The following is a 6,000-nucleotide window of genomic DNA, read 5'->3' as shown; positions in this document are numbered from 1 at the left end:
TTCCGGTGAGGATCTGGTTTACCAGGCGCTGAAACGTGGCAGGTGCGTTCTTGAGCCCAAAGGGCATCACACAGAACTGGTAGTGGCCATTGGGCGTGGAGAAGGCTGACCTTTCCCTTGCTCCATCAGTCAAAGAGATCTGCCAGTACCCAGAGGTAAGGTCAAAGGTACTTAGATATTGGGCAGCTCCCAGCCGGTCAATTAATTCATCCGCCCTAGGGATCGGATGTGCATCAGTCTTTGTCACTGAATTCAGTCCCCGGTAGTCCACACAGAACCTCAGTTCTGGTTGGGCACCCGGTGGTGCAGCTTTCGGTACTAACACCACCGGACTGGACCAGGGGCTGCTAGAAGGTTCAATCACTCCTAGCTCCAGCATCTTAGTGACTTCACTATGAATGCTGGCCTTCACCTTGTCTGACATCCGGTAGATCTTGGACTTCACAGGTGGGCTGTCTCCTGTGTCCACGTCATGGACGCACAGGTGAGTCCTACCCGGGACAAGGGAGAACAACGCAGAGTACTGCCCCAGGGCCTGGCGACAGTCCTCCTGCTGTTCAGGAGTTAGAGATGGGGAGAGAATCACTCCCTCCACCGACCCATCCTTTTCCTGAGACGCAAACAGATCAGGGAGAGGCTCGCTTTCCACGTCCTCTCCTCCGTCAGTCACCATCATCAAGATGACTTCGGGCCTCTCGTGGTGGGGTTTGAGGCGGTTGGCATGCAGCACCCGCAGGGGCTGATGAGGGGTCTTCAGGTCCACCAAGTAGGTAGCCTTACCCTTCTTCTCCAACACCTCAAAGGGTCCTGACCAGCGATCCTGGAGGGCACTAAGCTCTCCTGGTTCGATCACCCACACCTTCTGGCCAGGCTCCAACTCCACCGGGTGAGCGTTGTGGTCATACCACGCCTTCATTACTGCTTGGCTGGCTTCCAAGTTGTCAGAAGCTTGCTTCCACAACTTAGCCATTTGGCTCCGGAAGGCCAGCATGTAGCTCACCACATCCTGGGGGAGCTTTCTGGGAGTTCTTTCCCATCCGTCTCTCACCAGGTTAAGAGGTCCACGTACAGGGTGCCCATACAGAAGCTCGAAGGGGCTGAAGCCCACTCCCTTCTGTGGCACTTCCCTGTAGGAAAAAAGTAAACAGGGTAGGAGGACGTCCCATTTCCTCCGCAGGCTTTCAGGCAGACTTCTGATCATGCCTTTTAAGGTTTTGTTAAACCTTTCCACTAGACCATTGGTCTGGGGGTGGTAAGGAGTTGTGAACCGGTAGGTCACTCCACACTCCTTCCACATTGCCCGCATATATGCTGACATGAAGTTGGTCCCCCTGTCGGACACAACTTCCTTGGGAAAACCCACTCGGGTAAAGATTCCCATCAGGGCCCTAGCCACAACAGGTGCTGTTATGGTCCTCAGAGGTATTGCCTCTGGGTACCGTGTGGCATGATCCACCAGAACCAGGATAAACCTGTGACCAGCTGTAGTTGGTGGATCTAATGGACCCACAATGTCGATGCCCACCCTTTCAAAGGGGGTGCTAACGACAGGGAGTGGTTCCAGGGGAGCTTTCAGCTTCACCCCTGTTTTCCCACTGGCTTGGCAAGACACACATGTCCGGCAGTAGGTATCGGACGACACTTTCATCTGAGGCCAATAAAAGTGTGGGACAAGACGGGCGAAGGTCTTGTCTTGCCCCAGGTGTCCTGCCAATGGTATCTCGTGAGCCAACTCTAAAAGGAAGGCTCGATAACGTTGAGGAACTACCAAGGCTCGTGACGATCCATGTAGGGGGGCCTTGGGTTCACTGTAGAGGAGGCCATCCTCCCAGTAAACACTGTAGTTCCCTTCAACGTTCCCTGCTGCCTGGGCTTCGGCCTGTCGCCTCAGCCCCTCAAGGGTAGGGCACTCCCTCTGGCCCTGTCAGAATTCCTCCCTGGACGGGCCTCCCTCCACGTGCCACTCGGCCGGGATGGGTAGGTCCTCCAGGTTGGTAACGTCCCCCTCCGCAGACTCCTGGTCCACCACCTCCGGTGGCCTATCCGTCCTACGGGGTGGAGACGCCGAGGCAGGCTCCTCCTGTCCTCGGTTCTTCCCTTGACTGGCAGCTGGCTGGGCCTTTGTTCCAGGCTCCAGCCGAAATGAACTCCCTCTTCGGGTAGTCGCGGACCTTGTGCTAACACAGGCCCAGTCAGGTGTACCCAGCATCTCGGTGTGAGTCCGGTATTCCACCTCCTTCCAAGCGTTGTGCTCCATGTCATTGCCCAGCAGACAATCGACTGGCACGGCAGGGCTTACGGCAACTCGAAGTGAACCTGCAACCCCCCCCCATTCAAAGGGAACCTCGGCCACGGGATAGTGACCTGTTCTGCCATCAGCCATCGCGGCTGGGTGGAGTACATCGGGAACTACCTGCTCTGGAGACACCAGCTGGCTACGCACCATAGTCATACTGGCTCCTGTGTCTCTCAGAGCCTCCCCTCTTTGGCCGTTGATGGTGATCCATTGCCCATACTTTGCGGTATTTGCGGGCACCTGGATCTTAGGAACCATCTCCCGTTCTCCCAGGGACACTAGAGTGACACCCGCCCACTCCCTTCCCTTAGTTAAGGGCATCTCCTCCCCGAGCACTACACTAGCTACTCCGGGGGGCTTTCCTCCAGTGGGAGGGGGTGATCGTTTCTGACACTTCGGATCTCCTTTATAGTGTCCAACGCCACCGCACTCGTAGCAATGGACAACCCTTGGCTGCTGACTCTGGCCAGGATTAGGGTTTCTGGGTGGGTTAGCCTTAGAGGTGAATCCTGTTCCCTTCCCTTGGAAGTTATTTTGGGGGCCTTTGGAGAACTCCTTTTTCTTTTCCCCTCCCTCTTTCTTCTGGGGGGCGCCCTGTCCGGCCTTTTGAGTATCCCCTCCAGTCCCCCTTGTGGACACCCGGGTACTAGCCCAAATGTCCGCCTCCTCAGCAAGCTTCCGGGGGCTGGTCAGCTTGCTATCCACCAGGTGTTGCCGCAGTTCAGGGAAACATTTCTCGAGTAGGTGTTCCTTCAGTACTAGGTCAAACAGCTCCTCGTAGTTCCTTACTTCACTGCCCTGAATCCAACCTTCCAGTGCCTTCTTTGCATAGTCCAGGAAGTCCACCCAATTCTGTGTGCCCAGTTTGTGACTACCCCTGAACTTCTGTCTGTACTTTTCAGGTGTTAGTCCAAACTTTCTGATGAGCGCCAGTTTCATGGTGGGGTAGTGGGTCTGCTCATCCTCTTCGAGGGCCAATAAAGCATCCCTACCAGCTGGAGGCATGTACCTATACAATCCTCCTCCCCAATACTTCACTGGAACCCCATGGGCCCTCAACGAGACCTCATAGGCTGCTAGCCACTTGGCGATGTCGTCACCCGCCCCATAGCTAGCTACTATGTCCTTTGGCAGGTAAGGTTTGGATTCCCTGGTGATTTCTTGGTCTTTGCTGCCACCATTAGGAACAGTTGGTGCCCCAATTCTTAAGATCTGAAGCTCTATCTCTTTCAGTCTTATCTCATGAGCCATCCTCTCTTTCTCCGTCTCATGAGCCAACCTCTGTTCCTCCTTCTCCTTCTCCAGCTTTGCTAAATCCCATGTGAGCTGTCTTTTCTCTCTCCGATCTGCTAACTCCACGCTGGATAAGCCCCCGCTAGAGACAGTGCTGCCCTTCCTAGAAAGTGTCCTGGGCCCTGCTGACAGGTTCCCCACCTCAGGTTGGTACATCTCAGCCCCCTCGGGGTCAGGCTCTCCATCCCTGTCTTCCTCCTCAGCCTTGCTTTCTCGGCGTGCCTCCCCCCAAGCCCTTAAGCTGGTTTGGAGTGCACCCTTCTTTGCTCCTGGGGGACAGTACACCCCCTCCCGCTGGCAAAACTCCCTGAGTTGGGCCACAGTGTACGTTTCTAGATTCTCTAGTACAAACTCCATCTTGCCCACTCAGGTTAGAGGACAGGTTTTGTGCAGTAACAATGCAGGGGGGTACCTTTAGTAATACCTCCTCCCACCACCAGAGTAAATTTGGAAAAAACAAAAACCCACAATTAGGAAGGCCGCTGTGAGAAAACTCCCGGTGTAGGCCTATGGACTACCCACAGTTATTGTTGAGTATATGTAGGCACAGCTCTATCCCACCACTGAACACCAATTTATGTTGGAAACAGCCCACCTCCGCTCCGCAGGGTGATGGTGGACTCCCCGAACACACTGTGGTAGCTTGGCTCGAGTGGTCAGGAAACAGGCGCAGTGCTAAGCATACAATATACCCATACAATAACCATGCGTGCATCCATTCCAAAAACGACTCTACACCGTAAAAATTATGAAAATATTCTTTCTTTATCTTTTTCTCTTAGTTGCTGATTGGAAAAATAAATAAGACAATCACAATATACAAGTTTCAATTAGTGCAGGTCAAATAAATATTGGCTGTTTGATGAAATAAATAGGGGTGATCATAAATAACAGGGCATAAATACAAGTGCAATATATACAGACAATTAAATACTTTGAGGCAATAAATACTGTACCAATAAATATTGTACACCAACAAGTCCTGTGGACCTATAAATATAGTGCAGCAATAAATAGGTAAAAACTCAATAAATACAGTATCCCCAATAAATAATTAAAAGTATACAGCAACACTCATGTAATCAGATGACACTTCAATTCTTAAGGGCAGATTTGGCCCAGGCACAGCTTGTAGGGTTGTGGAAGGCTTGAGGGGGGGCTACTCCCTGGCTGGGACAAGGCTGAGGCCTAAGCTGAGGTAGATCAAAGGGGGGAATACCAGTGCCCTGGCTTTCTCTCTCCACACAACCTCTCTAGGTTAGTCCCAGTTCACCCCTTGCACAGTCAGGTTGGTTTCAGCACCTCCCTAGCCCCTTAGAGCAGTCTCTCAGGTCTCCACAGGGCCTTAGGCGCCCTCTACTCCACTTACTGCCCTTTTTCTGATGTTCCGACGCCGCTGGAGTCGTGTCGACGCCGTGAGGCGGTTCCGGTTCGGTCTCGGCGGCCTCGGCACAATGTCAGTTCTTTGACGACGCCGGCAGGCGGTTCCGGTCCGATGTCGGTGGCCTCGGTTCGATCTCGACCTCCGATTCGACGGCGTCGGGCAGTCTCTTCACGATGTCGACTTCGGGCGGCTCCGGTCCGATGGCGCTCTCGGCTCCGATGACGTCGGCCGGCCTGGCCTCGATGTCGACTTCCGGCGACTCCGGGGTGCGATCCTCACCCCCGACCTCCGGTGCTCCTCCTCACAGGCTCCGGGCGACTCCGGAGTGCGATCCTCACTCCCGACCTCCGGTGCTCCTCTACCTCGGTCTCCGACGACTCCGGAGGGCGGACTTCACTCCTCCGATGACGCCGCTCGCTCGACCTCGGTTCACTTCCTCCTCGACCTCTGGTATTCCTCACGACCTCCGTCGGCGCCCTCTCACGACCTCAGGCGGCTCCGGGTACGACGTCTGCTACTTCAGTCAGCGCCGCTTCTCCACCTCGGGCTCCAGGTCTTCAGGCTACTCGACGCCGGACTCCAGGGAAACCAGTTCTCAGGTCAGAATCTTGCTGTTTTCTTGGTTCTAAGGCCTGTTCCTGCTGTCCAGGTCCTTAGGATAAGTTTCTTCTGTCTTCTTCCCACACAGGGCTATAGGCTGGGATCCATCAGTAGGGACAAGTATCAAGGGTGGGTTTATGGACCCCACTCCAGGCACAAGTTTCCACCCCTGCTGCTTCACTCCTTCCTCCTTCACTGTTGTGCTCTTCTCTCTTCACCAGTCAGGTGCCAACTGCCAGCTCCAACTGCCAACACTCTGTCTTAACCTCCCAACATTCTAAACGGTCTCCAACTGTCACAGAGTTCTGGAATCTCCTGGAATGTTCTGGAAGGTGCTGGTAGGTTCCAGTGGATGCTGGTGATGTCACAGGTGTCCACCATTTTGTGCTCCAGGCCCTCAGACAGAAGTTTCAGGGGTAGCTAAAAT

The sequence above is a fragment of the Triturus cristatus genome, chromosome 8 (assembly GCF_964204655.1).
Source record: "Triturus cristatus chromosome 8, aTriCri1.1, whole genome shotgun sequence".
In the NCBI taxonomy this organism is placed as follows: Eukaryota; Metazoa; Chordata; class Amphibia; order Caudata; family Salamandridae; genus Triturus; species Triturus cristatus.
The sequence above is the reverse complement of the archived record's forward strand: the minus strand, read 5'-3'. Positions refer to the sequence as shown.